Source organism: Physeter macrocephalus, chromosome 2 (assembly GCF_002837175.3).
Source record: "Physeter macrocephalus isolate SW-GA chromosome 2, ASM283717v5, whole genome shotgun sequence".
Classification (NCBI taxonomy): domain Eukaryota; kingdom Metazoa; phylum Chordata; class Mammalia; order Artiodactyla; family Physeteridae; genus Physeter; species Physeter macrocephalus.
In genome coordinates this window covers 110,838,776-110,852,139 of record NC_041215.1, presented here as the reverse complement: position 1 = coordinate 110,852,139, position 13,364 = coordinate 110,838,776, and the positions used below count along the sequence as shown (strand labels likewise).

Here is a 13,364-nt window from a genome sequence, read left to right as displayed (position 1 = left end):
CAGTTCTCCCCAGAAATAATTGCTAGTAGCCATTCAGTACATGCATTCATATTTTTCCATGCTTAGATGTACATACACTCATACACACGTACCTACATCTTTTGTAAAACAAGAGTAAGCTCACACTTAAATTGGGCAGGACTTTTGCTTGCAAGTGATAGAAACTCTACATCAAATATTTTAGGCAAAAAGAGGAATTCACTGGCAGAAGACTCTAAACCACAGGACACACTCCCTCTGTCTTTGTCTCTGCTTCTCTCAGACCAGAATTCTCTACTAGCTGGAGCTCTCAGTACCAACCTCCCCTGGCTTCTCCACACAGAGAGCTTATCCGTCTGCCTTCACCTCAAAGTAAAATACTCCCAAGAAGTACTTTGGCTGCAAATAACAGAAAACCGAACTATCAGCAACTTAATAGGGGCTTATTCTTTTCATGGAACAAGATGTCTAGAGTTAGATGGTTCTGTAGCCCAATGGTGCCATGGTTCTGGGTCAGTTTCTCGCATTCTCTTGGCCTTCCCCTCATGGTTGCAAAATGGGTGCAGCAGCTCAATGCATCATTTTTTTCCCTTGACAATGTCTTTTTTTTTAACCTGACTTCTCTCAAAAGCAAAGCCTGAGAGACAAAGGCTGTGTGCAGTGACTTGGGCGATGATTTTGCAGGGAGCAGGAGTAAGGACTGGGGGAGTGAAGCAGGGAAGGAGGGCCAGCTAATGTAAGGATGCATTACTGAGTGGGACAATGCTGTGAGTGAACTAGTGCTAGATCCTGCTGGCCTTATGAAATATGTCTCAGGACTGGGGGACCAAAGAGAGAAGCATTTTTCTATTGGTGTAGAAACTAAACAATACATCAACGAGCATATTTTCCAATCAGTGTATGTGTGTGTGGTATACACAGTTCATAGCTCATAGTATTTTGCTATACAGATGAGCTACCCTTTGCATTTTCTCCCATTAATGCACATTTAAGTTGCAGCCCTGCTTTTTTATCAAGTTGCCATAAGCACTGAAAGGGGCATGGCTTTTCTGTTTTTTTTTTTTCTTTTTTCCAATCCCAGGACTGAGGAAATTTTATCCCATTTCAAGGTTTTGGCACCTTGAAAAATATAGCAATATTTCATCTTGCCAAAACACAACTATTTCAGACTAACCTATTCAGAATAAAAATAGAAAAGAGGTAAAAGTAGCTTCTAAGTAGCCAAATAGATGTCAGACAGTCACAAAATCCAATGGAATGGGCAGTGCTGTGTGTAGTGTCACTCTGGTTTTGTCTTAAATCTCACACATTTCACTTGTAAGAGAGGGCTTTACTGGGAGCCTATTTAACCTCCTTTTACTTACAATTCTAACCAGTGTGGTATCCTAGTTACTATTTCCACAGCAAACAAGAAAGGGAAGGAAGCTGCTAAGGAAGCCACACTGACAAACTCGAAATCAAAAAGTGACCACTGACAAGCAACAGAGGAGGCAAAAAAAAGTAACAATAAGGAAAAAAAACCTTTAAAAAATGTCATAAACATGCAAAAGAATATTGTGTTCTACTCTGTGGGACAGTAAATGGACTGAGGTTCATAGCCAAAAAGAATTGTTAAAATTGCATTCAGAGTGCTCTTTACAAGGCAAGGGAATGAATAATTTATTTTATGCTGTTATATTCTTTCATGCAGTATTGACTCAGTATGATTATTCTTTACGTGTAATATATTTTAGAGAGATTTCCCAATAAGGTTTAAAATGATGAAAAAAAGTTGATTCTAAAACCTCTGGGGAGAGGGTGTGGAGAAAAGGGAACCCTCTTGCACTGTTGGTGGGAATGTAAATTGATACAGCCACTGTGGAGAACAGTATGGAGTTTCCTCAAAAAACTAAAAATAGAACTACCATACGACCCAGCAATCCCACTACTGGGCATATACCCTGAGAAAACCATAATTCAAAAAGAGTCATGTGCCACAATGTTCATTGCAGCTCTCAGACGTAGAGAATGGACTTGAGGACATGGGGAGGGGGAAGGGTAATCTGGGACGAAGTGAGAGAGTGGCATGGACATATATACACTACCAAATGTAAACTAGATAGCTAGTGGGAAGCAGCCACATAGCACAGGGTGATCAGCTCAGTTCTTTGTGACTACCTAGAAGGGTGGGATAGGGAGGGTGGGAGGGAGGGAGACGCAAGAGGGAAGAGATATGGGGATATATGTATATGTATTGTAAATTGTAAAGCAATTGTAAAGCATTGTAAAGCAATTATACTCCAATAAAGATGTTAAAAAAAAATAAAATAAAACCTCTGGGGGAATTTCACTCTCCAAACAACCATTTTCCATGGCGTTTTAGCCAAGAAATTCTTCCAGCAAACCAATTGGGCAGCCAGAGGAAATGATTTCTCCACCTCTCTGCACAAGGGGGCGATGTGGACCAGCCTTTGCCTCTAATTCAGGCCAGCGGTGCTCTGTCTCCAGAGTGCACTTGCACAGTCGGTCACCATCCATCCTGGCACTGTGACAGATTAAGCTGGGTAGGAAAATATTAAAAGAGTTTTATCCATCCTCCTAGAACTTTTCCAGAAATGTTAGAGGTCAGCTGGAATGGAGGGGGCAAGAAAAGAATCCTTTACCAGGAAAAAAGACATTTGGGAACTTTTTCTACAAAAGTTAAATAACTAGCAAACATGTCATTTATTTCTTATTTAGTTTGTGTAATTAGTAAACAGTAATATCCTAGCTGTGGCATCAGCCAACCAAGCCATTACTCTGTGTGTGTGTGTGTGTGTGTGTGTGTGTGTGTGTGTGTGTGCTTGGAATTAACTAATAGTATTGAATAGAGATTTTTTTTTTGCTTTGTTCCAGATTCTTGTCGTTTAATGCACTAATTCTTATATATTTGTAATCTTATTACTGTTCTTAATGTTACCACTCCATTTTGTTTATTCCTTGTCATTTCTTCCTCTATTCTTCCTTTTTCTGTTTTTTGGGTCTTACATGCTTTGTTAGAGAGAATAATGCCCCCCCTTGCCCCCGCACCAAAAGAAGTCCATGTCTGAATTCACAGAACCCATGAATATGTTATGTTACATGGCAAGGGGAATTAAGGTTGTAGGTGGAATTAAAGTTGCTAATCAGCTGACTTTAAACTAAGGAGATTATCCTGGATTATCTGGTAGGCCAAAAGTAATCACAAGAATCCTTAAATGGGCAAGGCAGAGGCAAAAAAATTAGAAAAAGAGAAATGGCATTGTGAGAAAGACCTGCCGTTGATGGCTTTGAAAATGGAAGGGAGTCACAAGCTAAGGAAGGTGGCAGCCTCTAGAAGCTGGAAAAGGCAAGAAAATGGATTCTCTCCTAGAGCCTCCAGAAAGGAATGCAGCCCTTCCAAAACCTTGGTTAGCCCAGTGAGACCCATTTTGAACTTCTGACTTCTAGAACTCTAATAAATTTCTGTTGTTTTAGGTAAGTCTGTGGTAATTTGCTCCAGTGGCAATATGAAACTAATACACATGCTCATAAATTACATTTAAGATGTATTTATGAATTGTTTATTATATGCTCAACATTGTACATATGGAGAAGATGCAAAAGTAGTATAAATGTCACACCTTCTAACAAGCCATTGATATTTCAGGACATGAAATAGTGTTTTATTTCTGTTATACAGATTTTAGCTATTATTATATGATGCTCATAGTTGCATAGGTAACTCCTATTCATCTAATCATCTACATTTATTAGTGCCTTCTCTGTGCCACGTATTGCGCATATAAAGATAAGTGAGATACAAAGATGAAAAAGATACAGTTACTTAATATGACCAAGCAGAATTCTTCATCTCTACTACCACCTAATCTGCACCTCCTGCAGTCTTTCCCCAATCTACCAATTCCTCAAACTCCAAATCTATAGGATAGTTGGAGTAGAGGTTTTCAACCAGTGGTGTGAGTGAGAGACATTGCTGTGGTGGGTATGAATGGGCAGGTAAAAATACAATGCCTGGACCTGCCCCTGGAGATCCTGACTCAGTAGTCTGGAGAAACATTTAGCTATAGGTTATTTTGTAAAAACTCCCTAGGTAATTCTTTACCTTGTTTTAGAAAATGAGAAAAATATAGTAAAAAAACAGGCCAAAGAAATTTCAACAAGTTAAACATTTGATATACAGGTGGTACCATTAGTTGGTTACAATGTAATACAAGTAGAAATTAACAATAACAATAAAAGAGCTACTCAAAATCTATACATTTGGAAATTAACAAAGCACATTCCTAAATAGTTAATTTTCTGGGTGAAAAGGGATTCAGAGTAAAATTACAAAATATTCAGAATGAAACCATAATGAAAGTAATATGTATCGGGACTTCCCTGGTGACACGGTGGTTAGGAATCTGCCTGCCAATGCAGGGGACATGCGTTTGATCCCTGTTCCGGGAAGATCCCACATGCCGCGGAGCAACTAAGCCCATGCACCACAGCTCCTGAGCCCGTGCGCCACAACTACGGGAGCCCGAGTGCTGCAACTACTGTGCTGCAACTACTGAAGCCCGTGTGCCTGAGAGCCCATGCACTGCAACTACTGAGCCCACGTGTGGCAACTACTGAAGCCTGCACTCTCTAGGGCCCGTGTGCCGCAACTACTGAGCCCATGTGTTGCAACTACTGAAGCCCACGTGCCTAGAGCCTGTACTCCGCAACAAGAGAAGCCACCACAATGAGAAGCCCGTGCACTGCAACGAAGAGACAAAGAGTAGCCCCTGCTTGCCACAACTAGAGAAAGCCCGTGCACAGCAATGAAGACCCAATGCAGCCAAAAAAAAAAAAAAGAAAGTAGTACGTACCAAAATTATAAAAAGTAGCCAGAGGGAAATTTATAGCCTTAAGCTTTTGTTAGAAAATAAAAAAGATTGAAAGTAAAATACCCAGCTCAAGAAGATAAAAAATCCTAAAGAGTAGAAATATTCACATCAGGTTAAAGATAAAAACAAAATTAATGAAGCAAAATAACCTTAGTGGAATTGATTAATAAAACTAAAAGTTTGGGCTTCCCTGGTGGCGCAGTGGTTGAGAGTCCGCCTGCCGATGCAGGGGACGCGGGTTCGTGCCCCGGTCCGGGAAGATCCCACATGCCGCGGAGCGGCTGGGCCCGTGAGCCATGGCCGCTGAGCCTGCGCGTCCGGAGCCTGTGCTCCGTAACGGGAGAGGCCACAACAGTGAGAGGCCCGCGTACCACAAAAACAAAAACTAAAAGTTTGTTCCTTGAAAAAAATGAATAACACAAACTTTAGCCGTGACAAACATATGGTATTATTATTAGTTGTAGTATTAGTATTAATAGTAGTGGTAGTAGAAGTATTAAGAAAACATGTATATAATGCTCTATATCAGAGACATTTATTACCTACCAACTATGCATGTACTTGCTACTTTTCCAGGCCCTCTTGGTCATGAGCCTTTAAGCAGAATGGCCACTGAACTGTAAGTGGAGCGACATGTACCATTTCTCAACCAAAGCATTTAAGAGCTTGTGTATGATCCTTCAGCTTCCCTCTCTTCCTCTTTCTCTGCTGCTGTGATCTTGAAGGCCATGTCCTGACATAGCAAAACCTTTCAGTGGAAGCAGCCTAGATTACTGAGTCCCCAGATGAAGGACAGATGCTCTGGGGAGTTGCCTAATTGACATAGCACCCTGTGTGAGCAAGAAATTAAACTTTCTTGAGTTAAGTCACTGGCTCATGTTTTAATGTAACATAGTCTATCTTATCCTGTCAAATTCATGTTTTATAAAATGTGTTTTTGTAGAGTACCTCTCAGTTGTTAGATACCTATAACTTAACCAATTTACTGTGAAAGTTAAAGTGTAGGAAGAGAGTGGAAAAGGACAGATTAGCTGAACTCTTCAAAGTTCATTTTTCCTGTTTATTGCCAGACAAATATACCTGAAGTCCCAATTAGTTTCCAAGACCTAATAGACCAGGTCTAGTATGCCTCAAATCCTGTAGAAGAAAACGGTTTCCAGGCACCTCCTTTAGTGTTTTCTATTTAGAATATTTTTCTTAATTTGCTAATTCACTGTTGCTTTAGAAAGATAGTAGATTAAGCATCAACTCTTTTATTTCTAACTCAATAAACTATTAATGTGATTTATTACAATTAATTTATTACAGCATATTTCCATCAAAATAAGAAAAATGAAAATAATACACAGCCAACAGGTCTCTGCATTAAATTACCTGTAACTGAATTTGACTTGATTTTGATGCTAATTCTCACATTCAGAGTGCAGTAGAGCAAGCCACTTATTAACATTTATTGTAGCACTAGTTCTGTATTATTTGTACAGGAATGTTTTAAATTGTTAGTCATATTTCTGAAATGCACAGAACATTGAAGCACACACTGGTTTAATATACAGAGTCAGCTTGTCTGAGTTCCTATCCCAGTTTCACCACCTTACTAGCTAGGTGGCCTCGGGTATTATTTAACCTCTTTGAGCCTCAGTTTCTCCTCCTGTAAAATGGGAATAACAGTAGTTGAGGTGGGGATTAAAAATGGTATATGTAAATTGCTCAATAAGTGTTGCTTTTGGTGATGATGATGATGCTTATGATGGAACAGGTTTGAGAGTAGTCTAGTCACATGGAGCTGGCACTGATGAGCAGCTCTGCCTCTTACTTCCAGTGTATCTTTGAGCAACTTACCCTCTCTCATTTTCAGTTTTCTCATGTACAAATGAGGGTAATTATAGTTATCTGGTAGGCCTGCTGGGAAGATTAAATCAAATAGAGTATTACAAACAGTGTTTAGCACAGAGCTGGGTACACAAGGCACTCAGTGAATAACAGCTATTATTATGAAAACCAAAAATTGATTTAGTTTACCTATATAGGACAGGTATCATCCAAAATAATATTCTCTGTTACCATGCTCTTCCACTCCTTCCTGTGGCCTTAAACAATGCTATTTCCTGAACTCAGGCCAAGTTCTGATACCAAGAATTCCAATATATAAAAATAACCAATATTTTTTGTTTTGTTTTGTTTTGTCAGCACTGCACGGTTTGCAGGATCTCAGATCCCCAACCAGGGATTGAAGCCTGGCCACGGCAGTGAAAGCCTGGAATCCTAACCACTAGGCAACCAGGGCATTCCCTATTTTGTATTTTTTAATATCTAGATTTCATGAGGTTTTATATCTGGAAACTTGAAAACCTTTTTGTTGTTGTTGTACTAATTTTATTTGCCCACGTTGGGTTTAACTCCGAGTCCACGTTTTTGTTTTCTTCTTTTTTCTTCTTTCTTCCTCCTCCCCTTATTCCACCCTTCTGATTTTCCTTCCTCCCCTCCTTCTTTATAATTACATATACCTCCAAACTGTCTTCCATGCAACTCTCCATAGCATGAAAGACTAGGTCTGCTTTGTGGAAGAGCGGCTCTGAGAATGCAGCATTGAAGCTAGCATTGACCTTTCTTGGCTTCCATGTGGCCATCTAAATGATTATCTCCTCTGCCGCAAAGAGGCTACGGTTGCTCTAATTATTGCTTTCACTCTCATTTCTGTCTAAGCTTTACATTCTCCCAATGCACTGAATATTAATTTCAGGTTGCAAACATTCGATAATTTTTAACCCATGCTTTTTTCTTCAGTGCTACTGTAAACATATTAGCTTCACATTCTCTATTGTTTACAAATTTAAAATATTGATAAAATTAATATTTTATTTCTAGAGAAGAAAAAGTACCAGTGAAGTTGATGTTAATGTTAAGATTAACAGCTCTTGTGGGGGGCGTATTATCTCTTTTTCTGAAGAGGGGAGGGTCATTTTGAGGTTTGGGGAGAGAATCCCGTCTTCAGGCGTGTTTGGTGAGGTTCTTGGAGGAGCAAGTGTGGGAGGAGGGAGTACCACGAGGCTGTAGGGGTGCACATTTGTAGTCAGCATTCTTGGCCCTTCTGGGGAGTGGGGACACAGTTGTGCATATCCGTTCTCGGGGGGCAAGATGGCATAATGATTAAGAGCACAGGCTTTGGAGGCCGACAAAGCTGGCTTCAAGAACTAGCTCTATCATTTGCTAGTTGCAGGGCCTTGTATAAATTACTTAACTTCACCAAGCCTTGGTTTCTTCATCTGTTAAGTTGGAACAGGAATTGTACCTTTCCTTCAGGGTCATTGTGATGATTGAGTGAGAGTACCTGGAAAATATTTAGCACAGTGCCAGGCACAAGGTAAATGTAGTAAATGTTTGGTATTGTTATGGCTCTTTTATTATTATTTTTAAAATTAATTTCGATAATTTAATAATTTAGTTTAGTTCCAGAATGAGAGTTTTTTCACTCTTCCAATCAGTCATGTGATCCTTGACTTCAACCCCTGGCCTTAAAATGGGAAGCTGTTATTTCTTCTCATGTGTTTTTCTACGTTTGTTTGACTATAAGAAGGATAAATCATCTTCTTCCTTTTCTCCTCACTCTTTTTCTAGTCCATTTAAGTCTAATAAAACTCTGCCTGGTGTAGGTTTCACTCTAAGCCATATAGACATCAGAAGAAAGTGGTTGCTTGCTCCTGCCACTTGAAACATGGATTTGGACACAGTGGAGCCCTGCTGGATGAGACAAAGTTCTAGAACTCTCAGGGGCTTGACTGCATGGGTTTGAAGGACTCAGCAGTCTCAATCTCACTAGGGGTGATTTTGTTTTTGGAGCCTGGGGAGTTTGATGGGGCTATTTTTGCTCTGGTGGCAGGGGACTCCCCAGACATCTGTGTGACCTTCCTGGAGGCCTCTTCCTCCCATGTTAATCATATGCTGGGATGTGAGAGGACCGTCATCTCAGTCCCTCCCCGGCGCTTGTCAGCAGCATGTGAGCTGGGAGAAGTGAACGTCAGCCTCTGGCTGAAACCAAGAGGTGGCAAGGAAACGGAAGCCTGACAGCAGACATGGGCAAGATCAGTACTGAAGCTGCAGGCCTGAAATCACAATGTGTGCGCTGGAATATTTTTGGCTAAAATTATCTGTGATTGCTTCATCACTTCAACCTGTTTTTGTGAATATATTTTTTACTTACAGAGTGCTTTCACATTAAGTAGAAAAACCCAGTCTTTCCCTCCCTGCGTTTTTCCTTTACTCTCATAAGGCTATCACATTCACAACACTTCTGACACTTCTGGTCACCAGATGTGTGGGTTTTTTCTCCCCACCAAGGATTTCTCTGATACCACCTGGGTGTTCTACAATGTAACTCAATTCTGATACTAGCTACCTGGAGACAGTATCAGATCCCACAGGTTAAGAGCTCAGTCCCACAAGACTGTACTCCACACCCCCACTTCAGATGCCAATCACAAGTAGTAGGTCCCCAGCTCACCCACAGCTTCTGTCAGATTTGGCTGTAAGTCTGAGGTTCCCACAACCCCTTCTTTCGGTTCCATTGATTTGCTAGAGCTGCTCACAGAACTCAGGGAATCACTTATAATTACTAGTTTATTAAAAGGTATGACAAAGGATACAGATGGACAGCCAGAAGAAAAGATACATAGATCGAGGTCTGAGAGGGTCCCAAGCACAGGAACTTCTGACCCCATGGAGTTGGGGTATGTCACCGACCTGGAAGCTCTCTGAACTCCATACTACTGGGATTTTTGTGGAGGCTTCATCACATAGGCATGATCAATTATTAACTCCATTTCCAGCCCTTCTTTCTTCTCAAGAGAATGGGGGGTGGGCTGAAAATTCCAAGCTTCTAATCATGGCTTGGTCTTTCCAGTGACTAACCCTCATCCAGGAGCCCACCCAGAGTCACCTCATTAGAACAAACTCCTATCACCCAGGAAATTACAAGGGGTTCAGGAGCTCTGTGCCAGTAACTGGGGGCAGAGACTAATATATTTTCTATTATCTCACACACATATGCCAACTGGCATGATCCTCACGATAGTCTTTTGAGGCAGGCAGGGTAGGTCTCAGCCCTATGTGACAGAGAAGAAAACTAAAGCTTTCTCCAATTAATCTTTCTAGTAAGCGGCAATGCAGTTTCTGGCTCCCGGTCCCATTGTTTAGAGTGTTTTTGGCTGGGCTGATTGTGTTCTTCTAGGTAAGCACTATGGTATGGCTTGAGGCCCGCTGGGACAATCTCCAGGCACCAAATTACTTCTACTTTTCTGCATCATTTTCTGAAATTCCATCATTTTGAATCAATCATACATTTGATTTAGCCATACCTCTCCAAGCCCTCTCTTACAAAATGCAAAGGGGTAGGTAAATAATAAATGGTAAATCAGTTTGCCAGATTACTTTCTCTCTTGACAGCTAGCTGAGATCAGGGCAGTTAGGGATGGAAATGTAGATGATAGATGGAGAGTGGGAACCTCTGGAGTTTGAAGGGCTCTCTGAGAAGGGGAGGCCTAGGAAGGTGTATTGGTTTTCTATTGCTGTATAAGAAATTACCACAACTTTAGTAGCTTAAAACAGCACACATTTATTTTTTATCTCACAGTTTCTGTAGGTCAGGAGCCCAAGGATGGCTTAGCTTTGTCCTCTGGTCAAGGTTACAAAGCTGCAATCAAAATGCTGGCTGGGCTGCATTCCTTTCTGGAACTTGGGATCTTCTTCGAAGCTCCCATGGTTGTTGGCAGGATTCAGTTCCTTATGGTTGTAGGACTGAAGCCCTCTGCTCCCAGAAGCTGCCTGCAGCCTCCTGCCACGTGGCCCTCTCCACAGGCAGTTCATATCATAGCACCTTGCTTCTTCAAGGCCAGCCACAGATTTTCTCTCTCAAGTCTCTAAGATGTAGTGTTATATAGTGTAAATATGATCATGGGGGGTGACATTTTGAGATTTTACCTAAAAAATCTAGATTTTTCAGTGAAGCTGGGCCTACATTCTCACTGGCAAACAGCTGGTAGGAGCTGAGTAGTACCGGTAGTTAGTAGCTTGGCCATGAAAGGACCTTAATTTCCTGTAGGATCCCTGCCTTCCACGGATGCTATATCTGCACTGCCATAGCCTGCTTCAGTCATTCACTCTACCCTTCCATCTATCGTGGGTGTTGGCATTTGTGACACAGGATTACATTCTTGAAGAAACTGAGAAAGTGTATGACTCCAGGAAATGGAATAAGGAGGCTGTGATTGAAGAAAGGGGGTGGGGCTGAAGCAACTATGGCCCTATACCCTCTCATATGTCTAATCATAACACTAAAAAAGGTTGGATTGAACATAACTGGGTTTGTTCCTGGCTCTGCACTCACATGTGTGGATTTGAGTCTATAATTTCACCTCTCTGAACCTCAGTTTCCTCATCTAGAAAGCCTCCCTTCCCCCAGAGTTTCTGATTCAAATAGGCTGGGGTCAGGGACTAGGAATCTATCATTTTGACAAGTGCCCAAGGTGATTCTTCATGGTCAGGCAAGTTTAGATGACAAGTCCACTCACAACTGGGCACTGGCCAGCAGCTCAGGAAATAAGAGCCAGCTCTTGCCATTGACAGTTAGGGCTCATCTAAGCAGGCTTGAATTCATGGAAATATTTCAGCTCCAGAAGGAATATTCTCAAGGAGAAAATATTGAGAAGTTAAGAATCTAGGAAACTTAGTCAGAAACCAAACCATATAGACTGGGCCATCATGGTGGAGCAGGGGAAGCATGGATGTAGTACACAGGGTCCCCCAACCACTACCACCTCCTTCTCACTCCCCAGTAGCTGGCTTCCTACACTCCATAGATGTAGCTGCCTACTGGGTCAGTGCAGGGGCTGAACATTTGCATCTTATGTCTCAAAATATTTTGTAAACTGCTGCTGGGGCAAGGCTATGCAGCCCAGTAAAAATCAGGGGCTCAGTAAATGTTGGTTGAATAAGGGAATCAATAAAAAGTAAATGTTTTCTAAGGTCTGGTGCTTGGTACCAGTTTGATGCACTCTCCCACTCTTAATCTCTCTGAATGTCTCTGAGAACATGGAGAGAAGTTCTCCTCTGTCTCTCTACACACTCTACTGAACTGAGTGCTATCTATAGAGGGATTGTAGTTAATGAGGGGCCCAATTTAGAAAAAATCTTTTATTTCTAGCCAAAAGCAAATAAGTGCCCACAATTTCCTGGTTTAAAAAATGCAAAGTTATCATTTTTCATTGAAAAAGAAATTCTTCTAGTTTCTAGAACACATTTTTCCCAACTAAGGAGAATTTCTAGTAACTGATAGGTGTGGAAAACCTCCCTGTAGGCAAACTTGATTTTATCATTACACTGTCATGTTTGAAAATATAAGAGAATTTTAAGTAGCCTAACACAAATGCTGATCTTTATAAAGCTTTGTGGTTAAAAGGACATGAGATTTATCAATGTTGTGCAGTCTCTTCTTTCTAATCACACCTCAATAAGGCATGCAAACAAAAGACATGAAGCACGGAAGGACACATGCGCTTTATGAAGTCCTGCTTTGGGTAAGACTTTGCTTCCCCTAAAATATATTTTGGTCAATTAGTTCATATATTTTTGGTCCTATCTCTTTTGAACACACAACATTGGTTTGGGTTAATAGCCCAAAAGAGCCTTTAAATATTTCATAGCTGTTAGTCCTGATGAAAACTCAACTTGTACCAAAGTTATTTTTTATTTATGGGCTTCTGGGGGCATCCATATTGCTCCACGAAGCATGGGGAAGACAAGTTTATGCTCTGGGCCTTCTGTGAGTGCTTAGCATTTAGACAGCGGTGACAGGTAGGAGTGTGAGTGGCTTTGTGAGTTATTTGGAATGATAGCCTCCTGGTTGGAATGACATGCTGTCCTGCTTGGGGGAAAATGATTTCACACGGTATGGTCACTGGTCACTGCATTTGGAATCATTTTTCTGGAAGTGGTGATGAGCATTTAAGGGACAGATAGATTGGGAGGATAGATGGGAAAAAGAAAGGCATTTGAAATGAGGGAAAGTGCATGACCAAGGCACAGATGTGCTGTATCTAGTATATTTGGAGGAATAGCATTAGATGAGGCTGAGTGGTGTAGTGGGCCTGGATTATGAAGGATCTGGAGAGGCAGGCCTTGCCATTCTATCAAATGGAAATAAAAGGTTTTCTATGGAAGGTTTCTTTTTTTAAAATTATAGTTGATTTACAATATTATTTTAGTTTCAGGTGCATAGCATAGTGATTCAATATTTTTATAGATTATACTTCATTAAAAGTTATTATAAAATAATGGCTATCATTCCCTGTGCTGTACAATATATTTTTGTTGCTGTATATTTTATCCATAGTAGTTTGTATCTCTTAATCCCATATCCCTACCTTGCCCCTCTCCACTATGGAAGGTTTCTGAGTCCGGGGCACGAACCCGTGTCCCCTAGCATCGGCAGGCAGACTCTCAACCACTGCGCCACCAGGG

General features: G+C 41.0%; 1 protein-coding gene across 1 annotated transcript in view; it reads left to right on the top strand.

Moving 5' to 3' along the window:
• Positions 1-13,364, top strand: part of LOC114487363 (transcription initiation factor TFIID subunit 4-like) — a 314,300-nt gene that overhangs the window by 25,513 nt on the left and 275,423 nt on the right. The window lies entirely within an intron of this gene.